The sequence below is a fragment of the Elaeis guineensis genome, chromosome 1 (assembly GCF_000442705.2).
Source record: "Elaeis guineensis isolate ETL-2024a chromosome 1, EG11, whole genome shotgun sequence".
Taxonomy (NCBI): Eukaryota; Viridiplantae; Streptophyta; class Magnoliopsida; order Arecales; family Arecaceae; genus Elaeis; species Elaeis guineensis.
This window is the reverse complement of record NC_025993.2, coordinates 118,782,710-118,793,192: the sequence shown is the minus strand read 5'-3', so window position 1 is coordinate 118,793,192 and position 10,483 is coordinate 118,782,710. Positions and strand designations below refer to the sequence as shown.

At 34.3% G+C, this 10,483-nt stretch overlaps 3 pseudogenes; all 3 read left to right on the top strand.

The window, feature by feature from the left end:
* Positions 1-2,637: 2,637 nt before the first annotated feature.
* On the top strand, positions 2,638-3,602 carry LOC140856547 (uncharacterized; annotated as a pseudogene).
* A 1,183-nt stretch (positions 3,603-4,785) lies between these two features.
* Positions 4,786-5,363, top strand: LOC140854874 (uncharacterized; annotated as a pseudogene).
* A 369-nt stretch (positions 5,364-5,732) lies between these two features.
* Positions 5,733-8,030, top strand: LOC140856542 (uncharacterized; annotated as a pseudogene).
* The last annotated feature ends 2,453 nt before the right edge of the window (positions 8,031-10,483 follow it).

Here is a 10,483-nt window from a genome sequence, read left to right as displayed (position 1 = left end):
TATCATTAGCAATGGTAAAATGACTATTAACGATATTAGCGATGGTAAAATGACTATTAGCAATGGTATTTAGCCATTTCTAATAGTCTTTTTTTTTTTTTTTTTGTAGTGTAACTACTTACTTTAATTACCAGCTGACGGAACATTGCTTAGTTGAATTGCATAGGTAGAAAAACTCTCCATTCCTTAATTATTGTGATTAGGTGCCAAGGAAGCGAGAGTTTTGAGGTCTAATTATACCTTCCATTAATTAGGGGACATGCTGCCATGACACATAGATTTTAAAATTGCTGGAGATAGGTTTATTTTGAGGTCTACCATGGCCTTTTCTAGAAGGTCTAGTCTCTGGTTGATTGTCACAACTATATTTTTGACAAATACATCAGCATATTTTTTGTAAGGAAGAAGTTTGAAACTTCTGACTCCAACTTAATGAGAAGTCATGGGACAGCTTCCATGGTTCTGCTTATATAGTTCTTGGCTTTTTCTAGAACTACCTTGATATTAGTTTTGGCAGCAAAGCTTGAAATTTGAAAGTATAAAGAGCTTAGGTCATTTGTTTTTAATGATATGTGAATATTTTAATTGAAAAGTCTTTGATTTTCACATGATCATTTTCTTCATAAATTATTTCATGTTTCTTTGCGTTTATTGATTAATTATCTGAAATTCAGGTTTATGATGTTTAAAGTTGCCATTTGTTTGACTTTATGCTTGTCCTGTGTGCCTTTTTTCTTTGCTCATAATTTTGCAGTGGTTTCTATTGTGAATCACCTGTTTGTGTTAGAAAATATGGTAGTTTCTTTGAAATGACATTTATCATGTATTTGATAATTTGCCACTTGAATGGCTCAACAATTAGATGATTTTGAGATAAATCATAATTTTCCTTTTAATAAATGCGTACTTAATACTTTGGATACCTTGACAAATACATTAGTGCATGTCAGGTCACAGTAGGAAAAAGATAAATATGAAGGTGCTATTTTGGCTTGAGTTCTTGTATAATGGGAGTCAAAGGACAGGAGAACCTATGTGGACGTTGAACTAGATAGTTCATAGTAAGTGATGGAACCTACACAACCTCAAAAATTTCTAGAAATTACAAGGTGTTGTTGTTCTTAGAGATGTTTGCACGTTAGACATACACCGATCCCCTTTTGAATTCCTGCAGGCTCATGGATTTTGTTTGAGGTCCACTTGCTAGCCAAAGTGCATGATTTTATGTTTCTTGGATTGCAGAGCATTATTGTATCTTATCACCTGAATTTTTGTGATATTTAAGTTTCTTCAATAGTATTTGGCATTACTTGCTAGAAATGTCCTACCTATAGTGTTTTCTTGGGAAATGCATAATGGAACATAAATCAAGAAGATATGTTTTTTATTATGTTTTATACATCTTAAAATGCATTATCTAAAGTTAAATAGGTTTGAGAACTTCCCAACACCATAAATTAAAGAAGTTCAGTTATCTTGTTATTGAAAACTGTCCATTTTGGATCCACTCAATTTGTTGGTAAAAATCCTCCAAATTCTTTCATTATGCAATAGAAACATTTCATTTCATTTCTTAATGTGATATTTTGTGTAATTTCTAAAGTAAAGTATACACCACGTAATATTTCTAACATTTTACTTGTCTAACATTTGTAGATGAGTTATGATTCATTTATTAATCTCATAAAATAGATAAAAGTTGGATAAATAAGTCAAGCTCTAGTAAAGATTATATTGAAGGAGTTCAAAATTTTATTAAATTTGCTATTGAGAAAGGATTAATGAATGAAAAAACTTTTTATCCATGTTGAAAATCCGTAAATAATACTTGTCTTAATATACAAATTGTTGATGAATATTTGGTGTAGAATGATTTTGTAAAAGGTTATATTGAGTAGGTATTTTATGGAGAGGCTATATTGCCATCTACATTTGATCAACTCTCCCAAATAGAACATACATTTGATTTTAAAACAAGTAATGTATAAAGAAATCTTGTAAGAGAAGATGATATGAGGGGTCTACTCAGAAATACTCTTAGGTTTTGTGCTGTAAATTTAAGAGATTTCAATAGAGAACAAGAAATAGATGTAATATCTGAGGAATCTATATTTACTAATCCTATATATACTAAGGGGCACCAATATGCATTTAATGATTAGACGGCTTGGTATCACGATATGTTGAAAAATTATGATCAAAACTATATCCGGATTATAAGAATTTTTTAAAGATTTTTTTTATTGTACATCTATTTTATTTGAAATATTTGAATGGATAGTTGAGTAAAAATTTTACTATACTGCTTCAATTATTAAAGGATGTGTTTCTAGAGGGTGCTGCTTTGTCATCATCTTTTTATAAAGTCAAGAAATTAGTAAAAATGTTAGATCTTGGATATAAGAAGATTCACAATTATCCAAATGACAGCATATTATACTGAAGTGAAAATGTTAATCAAGAATCATGCAACATTTATAGATTTTCATAATCGATAATGCATAAAGAAGATAAGAGTAATATATTGAACGAAATTGATGCTACATAGAATAAGAAAAAATTGATCAAAATTTTATGTTACTTTCCTCTAATATTTACATTGAAAATGATCTACACATCATCAAGATAGCTTTATCAATGAGATGGCATGATGAAGGTCGTTTAAAGGATGGAATGTTAAGACATCCAATGGATAGTTTAGTATGAAAAGCATTTTGATGATAAGCATCTTGATTTTGCCTATGATGTTCAAAGTATTAGATTGGGTTTAAGTAGTGATGGCTTCCATCCATTTTCAAATCTTGAGTTCTACTTACAGTACTAGGCTAATTATTTTGCTTCCTTATAATTTACCACCATGGATGTGTATGAAATAATTTTTACTTATTTTATTAATGATTATTTCAGATAATAAAGATCTAGACAATGATATTAATTTCTATTTACAACCTTTAATAGAAGAATTGAAATAGCTATGGGAAGGTATCGACGTATTTGATGTTTTCAATGGTCAAATATTCAAATTGAGGGCAGCTCTTATTTGGACTACTAATGATTTTCTTATATATACCACTTTATTTGGTTTGAGCACTAAGGGATGTATTGCATGTCTTTCTTATAAAAATTCAACCTATTGACATTAGTTAAAACATGGAGAGAAATTTTGCTATATGGGCCATCATTGATGGTTGAAAGCAAACCATCCTTTTCAGTTTCAGAAAGATCTATTCGATGATACTATAAAGTTACGATCTGCTCCTATACTATCATTTAGAATTGAAGTTCTTAAACAAATGCATAACATCAATTATAGATATAATAAGATTTTCAAGTGTTCTAAGAAAAGAGGAAGGAAAGATGTTGGAAGCTCAATGAATGAAGGGTTAACAGATGATGTTATTACTTGCAATTTTGATACAAAAATGTTTAAGAATGTTGACAACTTTTGTGAGGTTGGTGATTATATAGATAGAAGTGAAAATAATAATGGCACAATGGTAGCATCTACACATAGAGTTGTTAAACAATTATGGAAGAAAAAGAGTATTTTTTTAATATACCTTATTGGGAGTACATTCTTTTTTGGCATATTCTTGATGTGATATATATAGAAAAAAATGTTTAAGATAATTTGATTGGAACATTATTAAATCTTTAAAGATAACTTAAAGGCACATCTGGATTGGAAAGATATGGGCATAAGATAGGAGCTTCATCTCAAATTGCTTATCAATGGTAAACTATATATACCTCCTACATATTATATAATTCCCACTCAGGTTAAAGATCTTTTTCTGATAGTTTTAAAGAATATAAAGATTTCTAATGGATATGCATTGAATATTTCCAGATGTATAAATTTGAAAGAGGTAAAACTTTCAAATCCCAAAAGTCATGATGGTCGTATTTTGCTTAATTGTCATCAATTTTTAAGACATTATATTCCAAAGTCCTTGATCCATAAGATCTTGATTAATTGGAATCTTGTATTGCACTTACACTTTGCTACATAAAAAAGATCTTTCCTTTTGAATTTTTTACTATTATGGTTTATCTATGCATTCACTTAGCTGTGGAAGTTAAACTTGATCGACCAGTATACTATAAATGGATATATTCTATTAAGAGGTGATATCGCTAAACTATATAGGTGTAATATTAGAATTCTTTAGTATAAACAATAACATGCTCATATTGATGTTTTAATAAATTTTTAATTTTTGAAGGTATCTTGCACATTTAAAGAATTATGTACAAAATCAAGCCCATCTAGAGGGCTTGATTGCAAATAGATATATTGCTGAAGAGCATTTGATATTTTGTTCAAGATATCTCAAAGGTGTAGAGACTATTTTTAATGACCTCAAAAGAATTGTGATATTATCGAGAATGTAGAATTTTGGAGAAGGTTGAAAGTTTTGTTCTTGACAAAAAATTCTTGGCATAAGAACATCATTATGTGTTACTCCATAGTGACATATAATATTTGAGTATCACAGGTAAGTATATCTAGTTATACATTGATAAAATTTAGTGTTATATCATATACAATGTTATTAATTAAAGAATTAATTTTTTTGTAGAGAATTTTTTATTGCTCAAAGATGAACCAACCATAGCATTCATCCTAACCAAAGGATTGAGCAATGATGGTTGGTCAAGTTATTCCCTAATTAGCTTTTCAAATAGGTTAGACATATATGTAAAGGGTACATTGATTTTGGATATATTTATTAATATTGAATATTATATCATCAATTTTATCATGATTTTTAGGTACCACTAATGATGGAGAGAAACTATTCAGATGAATTAGTAGTTATTGCTGGAGGTCTTAAAAATATTATCAACAGATATAATGGTTTCATCATCAATGGATTTAAAATTTCATACTAAAGAGTGTGAGAAATTTAGAATAACCCAGAATAGTGAAGTTATGATGGAAGCAGATAGAAAGTATTATTATGGTGCATTTACAAATGTTTTTGAGCTGAATTATTATGAAAAATTTAAAATAGTATTATTTTGATGTAATTGGGTTGATATAAACTCATCAAGGAATTCGAAGAAAGATACAAATCAATTTAGACTTATAAATTTTTTAACATTGATATATATTGGTGTTGTTATTGAAAGATGATCTATTTATTTTTTCATCTCAAGCTCAATAAGTATTTTTTGTACAAGACTCGAAAGATAAGAAATATGTTGTTGTCATCAAAACAAAACCTAGGAATTTATATGACATGAAAAAAGAGTTGGAAGTTGAAGATGATGAGACTTATATACAGTGTATGTCTTACAATATTGTCTCAGTTGATGATCTAAATGCTACAAATTTGGTTAGGACGGATGTTGAATGAGAAAATATTGTTTGATTCTTAATCGATAAGAAATATTTAAAATGTATACATATGATATGAAATATTTTACTATATTATCATGTTTATTTAATAAATATTATTTCTTATTAGCAATTCAATTAGTGTTATATTTACTATTTTATAATTTGTGTTAACTAATTTTTATTTTTATTTATGCATACTAGGTCACATCATGTCTCAATGGACATGATTCAATGGTGTTAAGTTTCAGACTTCTCTGGAACATCTTCTGATTAGCCCTAGCAGTCCATGTAGCCCTAGCAGTCTGATGCTAGTTCTTTCACATCTATGTAGCAGCCCGAGTCCCAGCATGATCCTTCTACTGAATGTCCAGACAAGGAGGTCATTATGGATGAGTTGTATATTCAGGGTAATTTAATTGAGATATTATATCCTCATGATTAATTATTGAGATTTAGATATTAATTTTTATATTGATTTTACTTCATTTCATGCATAATTAGTAGTTAGTTCTGAATATATTTTTTCTTTCATATGTTTTTCATAGATGGATCTAGGAGAGTGAGGATGAGATATAGATCTACATGAGCAAGAGATGTGTGGCAGCTAGCTAAGAATGAAAGGATCGTCATCGAGTGCAACCAGATGGTGTAGCCCATCAAGAGGGCTGGCAACTTATTAGTGAGCTTTTTAGGATCGGTTGCATGGAAAGATCAACTTTGTCCACTTAACTATACGAAATAGGATAATATGCTTCATGCATATAACATTAAGCTTCCACGAGTAGTACGGATGAAGAAATGAACTTGTATTATATATTAATTTGCTAACCATCATAATTAACTATTTTGATTTTATATTTTGATTTTGTTTTTACTTTATTATAGAGCAAATTTGTGCTCTCTCCAGATAACCATGATTGGGTGCTAAAGTCCCTCAATTGAAAATGAAAAGAGTTGAAGGGGGACTACAAAAGAGAGGGTATGATGGATGAGGATATTGTTGGTACTTATCTAGACCTTTATTAGTGGAGGAAGCTTATTCACTATTGGTTCTCTAAGAGGGGACATGTTGTGTACACTCCTCATATGTTATGTTTTATTAATTACTAACATAGATTGTTCTTATGTACAAGATAAACACAACATTTACTATATTTCATAGATATTTTCTAATATTGGTAGAGCTACATGGGCAGCTTAGTCTGTTCCTCATACATCAAAGTCTAAGAGTTATATGAGACGTAGACAAGTATTCGCATGTTTCTTTCAAACTCTTTGTTCGATTGATTTGATTTATATAAATATACTTATGCTTCTAAATGAAACTATATATCATGTATCTTGTATCGTATATTATATATCATGATACTTATAAATTTTATTGAAACTCTTAAACTTCTTTAATGAAAATTAAAATTTTAATGCCTACTGAACCATGTAGCATGTAGCATGTATCTTGCATCATATAAGTTTGATCTAGCATATTTGACATGTCTTGTCATGTATTGGTCAGAAATGGTTGATGCCAACCATCTAGTTCATCATGCTGAGGACCTACTTTATGGTGCATGACATGTTCACGGACCATCAATCCTTTATCATCTACATTTTTGTTAATTTTTTTATATTTTTTGGTGTATTTGTGCTATAAGATCCAACTAGTTTGTTGTGTTGCTTTATGGACCATGATATTCGTCCCTTCCAAATTTTTTGCACCCTACCATGGTTTTGCCCTTGTAGAAACAAAGTTGTTTGTACTCCCAACAAGTGCATGCATCAAATTAGGAGGCTCTTTTATTTATTTAATGTAAAAAAATTAGCATGGCTTAATCACCAAGTTCAACAAGTAGGCTAAGTGATAAGAATGAGGTTGTGTCAACTTTGGCTGGTGGATGATCCAAAAGTATACCTTCAGCATACATCAAGACCCATTACAGCAGGGAATATATGCTCAAATATGATGACGAAATGCTAAATAAGATCTTCGAATGGCCAAGGAAGGGCATAGGAAAGAAGAATGGTGGTTGTTGACTGAAATCTTGGGGAAATAGGTGCAAGCAAGGGAGGAGAGCTGAAATCATATAAGAGTTTTATCATGACATTTTAGTCTTTATGAATTCAAGTTTTATCATGACATTTTTGGGTGATCAATGGGATTCTTATTGAAAGAAATCCAATAGGAAAAGGTTATATGGTGTCGCTCAGCTATTTTTTTCCTTTAAGCGGCACTATTTGTGGAAGTCATGTAATAGGTTCCACTCAGTACAAAATATATAAAAACAAGCAACAGACTGAAGGCAGCTTACCAAACATAAGGAACGGGTGAAATCCATATGTCTTGCTGCCAGCATCTCCCTTCCTCGCTCCTTGACCATATATTCGATCTATGGGGTCCATATATGGGTATACACTGTTATATATAGTTGAGGTGGTCAAAGGGTCAGCTGGAGTACGTGGCGTTGAGGTTGAGAATTGTGTGAGGTATGTTAAGTTCACTGTAACATTTGTCGGGACATTTGTTTATCTTCACTTGAAACATTCATCTATAATAACCAACTTTGCTGAATGATTTCTGACTCGATACTCTTAGCTACATATGGTTTGCATGATTCAAGCATGATAGTGCATGATGTTTGGTTTGTGATATTCTTATACGTTATTTTAGGTGGTTCAATGGAAGTAACAGTTACCAGTATAACAATTATAAAAAATCATAAAAGCTCATTTCAGAATTTTTTTTTCTAGAAACAATATTTTATATTGTATTTTCTGCATTTGTTTGAGCTTATTAGAAAAGTGGCTAACGAACCTTATAGGAATTGACTGAATATTATATTGGGTAGATGTCTAGCCAGGACACCACCTCCCAGGATCTTTCTGGTATCACGCATTGTAGTAGGAAAAAAGAAGAAATAAAACAGAAAACAATCAAATACGTGGATCAGCCAAAAAGGGCTCGCCTCCACGGGATATGCAAACTTCACTATGAGAAAAAGAAATATTACAAGAAGAGATCTCACCCTCAACTCTTGTACATCCAATCTCTCCCTCACAGGAAGTTCTCCCTCATGAAAGCTCTTTCTCTAAAAAGACCTCCCTGAACTCCTGAAGTGATCGCTGTCCACTGTCTAAGAGCCCTGCTCTTGCTCCTCTCAATGTCGCGTCACCTCTTTGTTCTCTCTCTGGGTTTTTCGCTAAAGAAACTGCACCCACAACCTTCTTTGTTGTGTGATCAGGCCTTTTAAAGGCTTAAAACACAATTAGATTAGGTTAAGGACTCCTTAGAATACCCAAACAAAGCCCCTGAACCCTTGGATCACGACCGGGAGCTCCCCACGCCGTCCGATCGCGCACCAATCTACGGAATAGTCCATGGACCGTGAGAAACAACCCAGAAACGCCGTGCAGTCCGTGGTGGACTGCGAGAAACCAAAGAGAAATGCCCCCTCGGTCCACGGATCTCCTTGTACACCTTTCGATTCACGGTGGATCGGGCAACGGGCTCCCAGCGCGGGCTCACATGGGCTTGGGCCGCACTCACGCGCTCGCACGCCTGGGCCTGGGCCGCGCCCTGCATGCCTGGGCTGCACGCTACCATGTCTGGGCCGCGCACCATCACGCGCGACCGCACCGTCGCTACTCTGTCGGCCCGCCGTCGGCCACCGGTGGTCCTTCATCGCTCCGAATTTCGTACCAGCTTCTCTCACGCATATTTTCTCCGTCCGAACTCCATTTGAGGTGATCTTAGGCTCGTTGGATTTTATTTTTCATCACAGACCTTATTGAAGGCTCAATATGGATCAAATCTCAAGGTATCAAATCCTAACAATCTTCACCTCGACTCTATATTGGGCCTCCTTCTGACTCTGAGAGCTTCTGGATCTCATCACTCCCATGCTCTGGAGCAATCGCCTACTAATTATGGATGGACAAATATGGGAGTCGAGCCAGACCGTTCGATCCTATCTCTGTCGTATGCTGTGCTCCTCCTGATCTAAGACCTACTCGGGGTATTATCCTGCGGCAATAGAAATCTCACCTTGCGATATTGCCTTTCATCCTTCCGAGTCTCCTGTCTCGTGTCCGATCCACCTCCATCTGGAGCTCCATCTCACTCTAGACTCCTCTTGGCTCCTGAAACTCTACCTCACACTGAGCTTCCCGCCAGATAATAATATCTTCTCATCTTCTTCTCCTCCAGAATAATTCTATCGCTGCATAGCACCTTCAGGATTCCTCCACCAGCTACCATCCTGTAGTCTCTCGAATTCAGTCTACTCAGTGAGATAAGATTCTATCTGAAATCGGATATGTATCAGACCTCCCCCAATCTTCTCACTGCACCATCATGTGTCCTCCAGCTGACCGTCCCGATGTCTCTGATCGCACAGCATGATCTATCCGACAGATAAATAGTGCCTTCATTATTTTTCAGGAAGTCAAATTACTCTTCTCTACAACATACACGATACGTGTATGCAGAATCTAAAATCCACTGCTGAAAAGAAGTCAATATCTTGTCAGATATCTCCAGGATATCTCCCTCTGAATCACTACTGGCCGTCGCTACAGCAACCATCGTTCGATCCCTGAGTTGAGGGCAATCTCTGTCTAGATGCCCCAACTCATCCTACTGGTAACATCTGATCTTGCTCAAGTCCCTCCTGGACTTGGACCACCCTCATTGTGATCTTCTGTTGCTCCATCTACTGCCTCCTGCTTCTCTAAAAATCACTAAAGCTGAGCTACTGCCATCTGAGCTCGAAATCAGAATCTTCCTCCTGAGAATCTAGTTCTGAAGAATCACCGTGGTAACCTCATTCATCTTGATGGTGCTCTTCCCTACTAGAAGAGCAGTCACCAAGGACTTACACGAAGAGAGAAGTATTGCTAGCAAAACCAATGCCCTGGTCTTCTCCTCAACATTCTCTCCAACATTGACGAGGTCGATGAGGATCTTCTGGAAGTGTCTGAGATACTCCTGCATGCTCTATCCCTCAGTTATTCGCAGTTGATAGAATTATCTCCAGAGGAAAAGAGTGTTGGTGAGAGATTTTACCATGTACAACTCCTTGAGTTTCGACTATAGCACCGTCGGAGAAGTCTCTCCAAGCACATAGATCACCACTTCATCTA